Below are 11,676 nucleotides of genomic sequence, written 5' to 3'. Positions count from 1 at the left end.
CCTATATTTAAATCCCAAACATTAATTAACGAAACTGTGTAACTTAAACGTGTGTTGCGTGTGTTCAATTCGTTTCCCTTAACGAGGTCTTGCAATGAACACAGATAATGAAAAGTAAAACTTCAAAAGCTCCGCGGTGCAAACGCAGCTCCCCCCATGAATGTTTGATCAGCAGCAGCATTGAACGCTGAAAGCTTCTCACAGTATTACTAGTGTCACAATGTACCTTTAAAGTTGAATAATAACTCGCTCATGAAGCCCTGCACACTCACTGCTGCTGCCCCCCCCAGGCCCTGAGAGAGCAGGGCAGAGCAGGGGAACAGCCAACCAAATGGCAGGCCAGCCACGGCGTCCTGGGCTGAGGCCTTCTGGAAGGGTGGGGCAGGGTTGACTAAAGGGGTGGGAGCCTGGGCCAGAGCAGCAGCCAGGTTTCACACAGGAACAGTGGGTGAAAGAAGCTCCCTCGTCCTGCTCTGGGAGAGGCTGGGCACTAGCCAACATCCCAGCGTCAAAAGTCTGCTTACTTACTCCAACAGAAGGCACTCCTATTTAGAGTGAGTGAAGAAGCCAAACAGAAGTGACATTGTATTTGTTGTTGTTAGGTAACTGTCAATTGGACCTCTGGTGTCAGTGATTGTTTCAAATAGTTACTGGAGTTTGATTTTCCTGCTGTTCGTCTGATTGTCTGCTTTTAACACTTGCTTGTTCTCTGTGGTTTATGTTAAGTCATTTGTCTTCGCGGTTATGTTGATCACCACAACGACACGTTGTTGTTCTACGTTCCTACAATGTTTCTATCATTCATAATGAGAAGGCTCGATCTCTGGGGTATATGTATGTGTGTTAGTGGTCTTTAATACGAGGGTCCAGATGCACAGGTGGAATGGTCGTTTCATTCCATGCCTCCCCAAACTGCAACTGACCCAAATCTTGACGGTAGCGGTGTTCACGTTTTAAAGTAGGACAACAAAAAAACATTTTGGCATGAAAATTGCATTAGGGCAGGGCAACAAACATTGAAAGGGGGGCATGTGAAATATTGAAGAGGTGTTGAATTATTCAGGTCGTCTGGTCATGTGTTACAAAGTGGATTTTTGGGGGAGGAGCAGAAGCAGGTGAGAGGGTGGGCCAGCAGGGGGAGCGCTTACCACCCTCCGTGGTCTAATCCGTGCACCTGGCCCCGTGGCCCTGTGGCCCTTGGCCCACCTGCCTAGGGTGGGCCCTCTCCCATCTGGACCAGAATTGACTTGGCTGTTGCCACTTTCATGTCATTTCCACTGCAGGACAGGTCTAGGGAAGGACCACTGCAGGACAGGTCTAGGGAAGGCCCACTGCAGGACAGGTCTAGGGAAGGACCACTGCAGGACAGGTCTAGGGAAGGACCACTGCAGGACAGGTCTAGGGAAGGCCCACTGCAGGACAGGTCTAGGGAAGGACCACTGCAGGACAGGTCTAGGGAAGGACCACTGCAGGACAGGCCTAGGGAAGGACCACTGCAGTTTGTGACTGGGGGAGGCCGTCCTCACCACCACCACCAATGGGATGGGTGGCTTTTAGGTCTTTATGTCTCACACCAAAACCACTTCAAATGAATGACAGGGAATTCACCTAAACTCTCCTCTGTCCTTTCCCTTAGCCACACACACATACCCCCCCGCCTGAGTGCCCCAGACACCAGCGTGAGCTACTTTAGTGTGAATTGTGTGATTTCCAGACTTTTAATTGCACCTAGCGATTTGCCAAAGAGCACCAGAGCACAGATGACACTATTATTAGGCAGATACCCTGTTCTAATGAAACAGACCATGTGGAACCCCCCCCCCCATTATTATCCCACCTCAAGCCTTGATAGTATAATAATAATAATAATGTCCTGGCTGTTCCCTGTAGGACAATTGATCTATAGCTACGTCATGCTTTATTGGGTGGCTACCTGTCAGTGTTTCTCTGGGCAGAGCTATTACAGCAGCATGTGTAGCCAGGCTGAGTGATCCACCACTGAATCATTCAGAGCACCAGGGAGACAAGTGCTGTACTGCACTCTAATACAGATACATGATACAAGAACAGAAATGTACACACAACATACAATTCCCATTTTATTTATATATATGTATATGTGTATTGTTATCGACAATTTTATATTTTTCTCCAATGCTTACCCCCCCATGTTTTATTTATTTTCTAAATACCATCAGTGATCGGAATATTGAATAGAAGTAACCTCCAAAAGACAAGCTTTGATTGCTGTTTCAGTTCCGGGTCTGCATTTTTCGGTAGACCCCCTAATCCTCCACCCTGTTCCCCTGCCCCCTATCCCCTCCCCCCCGTCCCCTTCCCCCCGTCCCCCACTAACCCAGCCTTTCTCAAGTGAATGGGGGCCGCTCTCGCACACAAAAAAAAGTGCATTAGGGCTAAGAGGGAAACATGGCAACTGCTCGCATGTTGTCAAGACAGATTAGTGTGACACGACTCAATCAGACGTTGGCCTCAGCAGACCGGCTCCAGGGAATTTAGATGCCGCACGAGCCCAGCACCTCACTCATCCTCCCCCACCCCCAGCCCCAACACCACTCCACAGTAATGTCAGCCTATCAATAGTTTTATGATATTGATGTCCCACAGATCAATATTGTAAAAATAAATACAATATTGGGCAAAATAATCTGATGGTAAAGTTGGACAAGTGAGCAAGGAAGTGAAGGATTCATTGTGTGTGTGTGTGTGTATGTGTGTGTTTCTTAGAGTGTGTGTGTGTCTGAGTGTGTGTGTGTGTTTCTGAGTGTGTGAGCGTGTGTGTGTGTGTGTGTGTGTGTGTGTGTGTGTGTGTGTGTGTGTGTGTGTGTGTGTGTGTGTGTGTGTGTGTGTGTGTGTGTGTGTGTGTGTGTGTGTGTGTGTGTGTGTGTGTGTGTGTGTGTGTGTGTGTGTGTGTGTGTGTGCGTGCGCTCGGGTACAGCTTTCTCTCCCTCTCCACTTAAAGGTCAATTTATGAAGGCAGGGTATTTTTAGAAGAGTCATGTTTTTTTATGTCACCCAATTGTCCTCTTTCCAGCAGAAAGGCCCATGCAGGCAGGTTGTGTGAGAGAAGAGTCTGCTGGGGAAGGCTGGCCCGTATCCCACTGTTTGTTTACTACTGCTGGGATCATTTTGTCATTCATGAGGACACTAACTGAAACGCTTGTCTAAGGCAAATGTGATTGTCTAAAATTCTGTAGAACAAACTTCATTCTGTTTGTTCTGTCGTCACATATGGATTTTATTTCCGTGTTCACCTTGCCTTCACAAATATGAATTCAATACTTTTTGTACAACATCAATTGTAAGTACTGTTGCATAGTCTCTCCATCATAACATTATTTGTGTATCATATTTATCCTTTAGGTCATTCTATATAAGGAAATTACTACTCATACTAAATCAAACTACACATTGCATTTGAAAGTTTTATTTGCAAACAGTGCTGATTCAGAGACCTTCTTGATTTAGCATGATACTATTGTCGACCATGGTCTTGTGAACTCGTCTCTGTTTCCTTTGTGTGTCAGCAGCATTTGTAGAGGGCTGTATGAAACATGCCAGCCTCCCTGTCAGATGATATCAGGCTGAGTGGACTCAGCCGATGCACAGGGCTGCCAGGACACAGGGTAACGTTACGTGGTGCGGTCCGAACAGGATCTCTCATACCCCCCCCCCTCTCTGCTCGCCCCTCTCCCCGCATTCATCTCACACCAACTGCTGTTTTTGCTTCTTTTCTAAAACGTTCTTCTTTTTGTCTGATAGAAGTTGAAGTAGGAGAGTGAGACTCCGGCCGTTCCCACATCTCCTGCATAGGTTGCCCTCCCCCCCTTTCTCTCGGCTCTCCGCATGGTTCGCTCCGTTTGCTCTGTGTTTTGGTAGCTGCCCACTGGTGCAGTTAATAAAATAAAGAGGACTGAGGCGTGCCCTGGGCAGGGTGCAAGGTGATAGCCAGATCTGCTTCCTGTAAATAGGGCGTGTGTGTATGTGTGTGTGTGTGTGAGGGAGGGGAAACACTGAAATACTGTGCGGTTGTGACAAGCCAGCAACACAACCATTCTTTAAGAGCCCATTGCTGCAACCAAATCCCTGAACACAATTAGTTTTCTTCCTCTCCAGCAAGAATGGTTGTTTATCTCGTTCTGCTTCATTACTTGTGCATAATCACAACAGTTTGCTTCATTGCTTCAAGTGTTGAACTTGCTGGGCACAAAAGAAGATGGGGGGAGGGATGTGGCTTAGGGGTGTACTGGGGGATTTTCTAAAATTGTCGAGTCCCCCTTCAAGTCAAGTTTACCCTTCTGGGCTTGTCCACTCATTCGTCCCTAATTTTCTTTTGTTTCTGCGACACCTGCTAGATGTGGGACAGACACCTCCGCTGACTGGCCAGGTGTTTCTAACACAGATGATCCTGCTTTTAAATGAAACACAAAGCTAACGTCCGGCGAGAAAGGCTATCTGTTTGTGCAGCGAAACTTGGACACCAAAAACAAAACAACTGTCTAATGTCTTAATTCACCGCGTACAAATGGATCATTTATGCAGAAATATCTCAAATTACAAATTGAATAATTCCCATTGGTAATAATTCATAATTATTTGAATATGCATGCCATGTTGAATATATATATATATATATATTGTTTACAACGGTAGCGTAAAGGGCATATGATTTTGTGATATGATGTGTGTGATATTTGGTATGTAGCGAGAATTCATCAATGTCAAAAAATATACTTGAATGCTTTATTCTGGAAAAATCTGTATCCAAATGTCATGTTTGTCATTTATTATCATGTCTTGTCCCTGTGCTCCCCATTCTGTTCGTTTCCCTCTGCTGGTCTTATTGGGTTCTTTCCCTCTTTCTATCCCTCTCTCTCCCCCTCCCCCTCTCACTCTCTCGCTCTCTCTTCTCTCTATCGTTCCGTTCCTGCTCCCAGCTGTTCCTATTCCCCTAATCATCATTTAGTCTTCCCACACCTGTTCCCGATCCTTTCCCCTGATTAGAGTCCCTATTTATTCCTTTGTGTTCCGTTCCTGTCCCGTCGGTTCCTTGTTTAGTATTCACCATGCTGTGATTGCGTTTCGCCCTGTCCTGTCGTGTTTTTGCTGTGATTGTGTATCGCCCTGTCCTGTCGTGTTTTTGCCTTCATCAGATGCTGCGTGTGAGCAGGTGTCTCTGTCTACTACGGCCTGCGCCTACCCGAAGCGACCTGCAGTCTGTGGCCGCTTCTCCAGTTATTCCCCTCTACAGACTAGAGGATTTCTGTTATTCCCTGTTTGGACTTAAATAAACTCTGTTTCTGTTAAGTCGCTTTTGGGTCCTCTTTCACCTGCATGACAGAAGGAACCGACCAAGGAATGGACCCAGCGACTTCAGACGCTTGTTACACTGCCGTCAAGATCCAAGGAGCCATGCTCGGCAGACACGAGCAGGAATTGTCTGCTGCTCGCCATGCCGTGGAGAACCTGGCCGCTCAGGTTTCCGACCTCTCTGGACAGTTCCAGAGTCTACGTCTCGTGCCACCTGTTACTTCCTGGCCTGCCGAGCCTCCAGAACCTAGGGTTAATAACCCACCTTGCTACTCCGGGCAGCCCACTGAGTGCCGCTCCTTTCTCACGCAGTGTGAGATTGTGTTCTCTCTCCAACCCAACACATACTCTAGAGAGAGAGCTCGGGTTGCTTACGTCATTTCACTCCTTACTGGCCGGGCTCGAGAATGGGGCACAGCTATCTGGGAGGCAAGGGCTGATTGCTCTAACAAGTTCCAGAACTTTAAAGAGGAGATGATTCGGGTTTTTGACCGTTCAGTTTTTGGTAGGGAGGCTTCTAGGGCCCTGGCTTCCTTATGCCAAGGTGAACGGTCCATAACGGATTATTCTATTGAGTTTCGCACTCTTGCTGCCTCTAGTGAGTGGAACGAGCCGGCGCTGCTCGCTCGTTTTCTGGAGGGACTCCACGCAGTGGTTAAGGATGAGATTCTCTCCCGGGAGGTTCCTTCAGATGTGGACTCTTTGATTGCTCTCGCCATCCGCATAGAACGACGGGTAGATCTTCGTCACCGGGCTCGTGGAAGAGAGCTCGCATCAACGGTGTTTCCCTGCTCCGCATCACAACCATCTCCCTCCTCTGGCTTTGAGACTGAGCCCATGCAGCTGGGAGGGATTCGCATCTCGACTAAGGAGAGGGAACGGAGGATCACCAACCGCCTGTGCCTCTATTGCGGAGTTGCTGGACATTTTGTTAATTCATGTCCAGTAAGAGGCCAGAGCCCATCAGTAAGCGGAGGGCTACTGGTGAGCGCTACTACTCAGGTCTCTTCATCTAGATCTTGTACTACTATGTCGGTCCATCTACGCTGGACCGGTTCGGGTGCTACATGCAGTGCCTTGATTGACTCTGGGGCTGAGGGTTGTTTCATGGACGAAGCATGGGTTCGGAAACATAACATTCCTTTCGGACCGTTAGACAAGCCTACGCCCATGTTTGCCTTAGATGGTAGTCATCTTCCCAGTATCAAATTTGAGACACTACCTTTAACTCTCACAGTATCTGGTAACCACAGTGAGACTATTTCTTTTTGATTTTCCGTTCACCGTTTACACCTGTTGTTTTGGGTCATCCCTGGCTAGTATGTCATAATCCTTCTATTAATTGGTCTAGTAATTCTATCCTATCCTGGAACGTTTCTTGTCATGTGAAGTGTTTAATGTCTGCCATCCCTCCCGTTTCTTCTGTCCCTACTTCTCAGGAGGAACCTGGCGATTTGACAGGAGTGCCGGAGGAATATCATGATCTGCGCACGGTCTTCAGTCGGTCCCGAGCCAACTCCCTTCCTCCTCACCGGTCGTGTGATTGTAGTATTGATCTCCTTCCGGGGACCACTCCTCCTCGAGGTAGACTATACTCTCTGTCGGCTCCCGAACGTAAGGCTCTCGAGGATTATTTGTCTGTGTCTCTTGACGCCGGTACCATAGTGCCTTCTTCTTCTCCGGCCGGGGCGGGGTTCTTTTTGTTAAGAAGAAGGACGGTACTCTGCGCCCCTGCGTGGATTATCGAGGGCTGAATGACATAACGGTTAAGAATCGTTATCCGCTTCCCCTTATGTCATCAGCCTTCGAGATTCTGCAGGGAGCCAGGTGCTTTACTAAGTTGGACCTTCGTAACGCTTACCATCTCGTGCGCATCAGAGAGGGGGACGAGTGGAAAACGGCGTTTAACACTCCGTTAGGGCATTTTGAGTACCGGGTTCTGCCGTTCGGTCTCGCCAATGCGCCAGCTGTTTTTCAGGCATTAGTTAATGATGTTCTGAGAGACATGCTGAACATCTTTGTTTTTGTCTATCTTGACGATATCCTGATTTTTTTCTCCGTCACTCGAGATTCATGTTCAGCACGTTCGACGTGTTCTACAGCGCCTTTTAGAGAATTGTCTCTACGTAAAGGCTGAGAAGTGCTCTTTTCATGTCTCCTCCGTTACTTTTCTCGGTTCCGTTATTTCCGCTGAAGGCATTCAGATGGATTCCGCTAAGGTCCAAGCTGTCAGTGATTGGCCCGTTCCAAGGTCACGTGTCGAGTTGCAGCGCTTTTTAGGTTTCGCTAATTTCTATCGGCGTTTCATTCGTAATTTCGGTCAAGTTGCTGCTCCTCTCACAGCTCTTACTTCTGTCAAGACGTGTTTTAAGTGGTCCGGTTCCGCCCAGGGAGCTTTTGATCTTCTAAAAAGAACGTTTTACGTCCGCTCCTATCCTCGTTACTCCTGACGTCACTAGACAATTCATTGTCGAGGTTGACGCTTCAGAGGTAGGCGTGGGAGCCATTCTATCCCAGCGCTTCCAGTCTGACGATAAGGTTCATCCTTGCGCTTATTTTTCTCATCGCCTGTCGCCATCTGAGCGCAACTATGATGTGGGTAACCGTGAACTGCTCGCCATCCGCTTAGCCCTAGGCGAATGGCGACAGTGGTTGGAGGGGGCGACCGTTCCTTTTGTCGTTTGGACAGACCATAAGAACCTTGAGTACATCCGTTCTGCCAAACGACTTAATGCCCGTCAAGCTCGTTGGGCGTTGTTTTTCGCTCGTTTCGAGTTTGTGATTTCTTACCGTCCGGGTAGCAAGAACACCAAGCCTGATGCCTTATCCCGTCTGTTTAGTTCTTCTGTGGCTTCTACTGATCCCGAGGGATTCTTCCTTATGGGCGTGTTGTCGGGTTAACAGTCTGGGGAATTGAAAGACAGGTTAAGCAAGCACTCACGCACACTGCGTCGCCGCGCGCTTGTCCTAGTAACCTCCTTTTCGTTCCTGTTCCCACTCGTCTGGCTGTTCTTCAGTGGGCTCACTCTGCCAAGTTAGCTGGTCATCCCGGTGTTCGAGGCACTCTTGCGTCTATTCGCCAGTGCTTTTGGTGGCCGACTCAGGAGCGTGACACGCGCCGTTTCGTGGCTGCTTGTTCGGACTGCGCGCAGACTAAGTCGGGTAACTCTCCTCCTGCCGGTCGTCTCAGACCGCTCCCCATTCCTTCTCGACCATGGTCTCACATCGCCTTAGGCTTCACTACCGGTCTGCCTTTGTCTGCGGGGAGGACTGTGAGAGCCGCCAATAAACGCAGGATTAAGAGTCCAAGGTATTGTTGCGGCCAGAGAGTGTGGCTTTCCACTCGCAACCTTCCTCTTACGACAGCTTCTCGTAAGTTGACTCCGCGGTTCATTGGTCCGTTCCGTGTCTCCCAGGTCGTCAATCCTGTCACTGTGCGACTGCTTCTTCCGCGACATCTTCGTCGCGTCCATCCTGTCTTCCATGTCTCCTGTGTTAAGCCCTTTCTTCGCACCCCCGTTCGTCTTCCCTCCCCCCCTCCCGTCCTTGTCGAGAGCGCACCTATTTACAAGGTACATAAGATCATGGACATGCGTTCTCGGGGACGGGGTCTCCAATACTTAGTGGATTGGGAGGGTTACGGTCCTGAGGAGAGGAGTTGGGTTCCGTCTCGGGACGTGCTGGACCGTTCACTCATCGATGATTTCCTCCGTTGCCGCCAGGATTCCTCCTCGAGTGCGCCAGGAGGCGCTCGGTGAGTGGGGGATACTGTCATGTTTGTCATTTATTATCATGTCTTGTCCCTGTGCTCCCCATTCTGTTCGTTTCCCTCTGCTGGTCTTATTGGGTTCTTTCCCTCTTTCTATCCCTCTCTCTCCCCCTCCCCTCTCACTCTCTCGCTCTCTCTTCTCTCTATCGTTCCGTTCCTGCTCCCAGCTGTTCCTATTCCCCTAATCATCATTTAGTCTTCCCACACCTGTTCCCGATCCTTTCCCCTGATTAGAGTCCCTATTTATTCCTTTGTGTTCCGTTCCTGTCCCGTCGGTTCCTTGTTTAGTATTCACCATGCTGTGATTGCGTTTCGCCCTGTCCTGTCGTGTTTTTGCTGTGATTGTGTATCGCCCTGTCCTGTCGTGTTTTTTGCCTTCATCAGATGCTGCGTGTGAGCAGGTGTCTCTGTCTACTACGGCCTGCGCCTACCCGAAGCGACCTGCAGTCTGTGGCCGCTTCTCCAGTTATTCCCCTCTACAGACTAGAGGATTTCTGTTATTCCCTGTTTGGACTTAAATAAACTCTGTTTCTGTTAAGTCGCTTTTGGGTCCTCTTTCACCTGCATGACACCAAATATGAACAATGTTGACATTGAATGTCAGAGACTATAAATGAGGAGAAATGGAAGCACAACCTATTTCAGCGCTTGTTCCCACTCCAGCAGTGTTTATATTGAGGTCAGAGACAATAAATGAGGAGAAATGGAAGCACAACCTATTTCAGCGCTTGTTCCCACTCCAGCAGTGTTTATATTGAGGTCAGAGACAATAAATGAGGAGAAATGGAAGCACAACCTATTTCAGCGCTTGTTCCCACTCCAGCAGTGTTTCGTTTGTGGAGACACAGTGGAACAGCATTTAATTGGTTGTAAGTTAATCCATGAGGTGCTCTTTGATAAGGAGATGAAATACAATAGAACGAAAACAAGTTGTTGCTGGATAGTAAAACAATGCTGGAAAATCTTTTGTGCAACCAAACTTCCGGATGTAATCAAGGCCCTCTCGTGTCGTGGAAAAATGAACAGCCTTTATTGTTCACGACTTATGCGTAGCAATATATATATATTTTTAAACACATTGACGCGTTGCGCCTACGACAGCCTTCATCAGGGTGACAAAGAATAGTGGTGTGTATCCCAACTCTCTTAGGAAGTGACTCAATCCATTACCATCTGTGATTGATAAAGGAAAGGAACCTGGGGAAAGAAACACAAACTATTTGAATATGCATGCTGTCTTCAATATGTTTTGACAATGGCAGCATGAAGTACATATGATTGTGGAATATTTATATATATATATATATATCAGCAATTCATCCATTTCCAAAAATAGAATCAAATGATTTATTATGGAAAAAGCAGTATTCAAATCTTTTAAAACAGTGTTTATATTGAGGTCAGAGACAATAAATGAGAAGAAATGGAAGCAAAACATATTGTAGCACTTGTTCCCACTCCAACAGTGTTTAGTTTGTGTTCTAATGTGTACTAAAGTCTATTTCGCAACTGTGAAAGGGAGAATCCCTGAGCCTTATCTCCTCGGTTCTCACCCTATGAAGTAAGCTGTTTTTGGGGACGCACATTGCTATTGTTTTCACCCCACATAGGTAAGCCTTCTTTTATTGCAGCATTAAAGTCTTCAAAAAGGTACTTATAGCTCTTGTGGGTGGTCATCAATAATTAAAAGAGATGTGCCTACTCTGGAACATCTTTTGGAATGGCCGCTCTCTCACTCCCCCCGTTCTTTCACTCCCTCTTTCTTTCTCCCTCTCTCTCCAGTCGCCGATTAAATACCGAGCTCGGGCCAGCCATGCGGAACAAAAGTGTGTGAGGACAGTGGAGGGTCTTTGGCGACGTGATAGTTATCTGTCCCAGTCAATGCAGAGAGGTAAGATAATAGAAGGTGTGAAACAAGTGGGCAGCGCTGACAAGCCCGTTTCCATTTGATCTCTCTGAGAGAGTAAGGACTTTAAGCCAGGCCCGTTTGACATAAGAATACCCACTGCTGAATTAGCATAGTCCACCCCCCCACCCCCTTTTCATGTGCTTGCTGCTCAATTGGGTTGGCACTGCTTTGGTGTTTGGGACTTCACCCTCAAGTGACCACTATGCCCCCTTTGTGACCTGCTGGCCTCTTTAGCCGGCCACTTGATTAAGCAACTTAAGTGTCCTCTTCTCCCCCCCCCTCCCACCCGTGTCTCCCCTAGCGACTGCCCTTTAAAAGATCAACCTTGCTTGGTCCTTTGTAGCTCAGTTGGTAGAGCATGGCGCTTGTAGCGCCAGCGTAGTGGGTCCGATTCCCGGGACCACCCGTATGTAAAATGTATCCTCGCATGACTGTAAGTTGCTTTGGATGAAAGTGTCTGTTAAATGGCATATATGATTTAAACATTTCGCTTCCACGACTCTCCTCCATAAATCAACATGTACTCCATACACTGACAAATGAACTCGCCCTCCACAAATGGTCATTAAAGGTTAACGGTGATAATTAGCCATTGTGACCTCCTTATATGGAGACGTTGTAAATGGTTGGTCAGGAAGACCCATTGTTTCATGTTGGGTCGTTCTTTAAA

The sequence above is a fragment of the Oncorhynchus gorbuscha genome, linkage group LG02 (genome assembly GCF_021184085.1).
Source record: "Oncorhynchus gorbuscha isolate QuinsamMale2020 ecotype Even-year linkage group LG02, OgorEven_v1.0, whole genome shotgun sequence".
Classification (NCBI taxonomy): Eukaryota; Metazoa; Chordata; class Actinopteri; order Salmoniformes; family Salmonidae; genus Oncorhynchus; species Oncorhynchus gorbuscha.
This window is presented reverse-complemented; position numbering follows the sequence as displayed.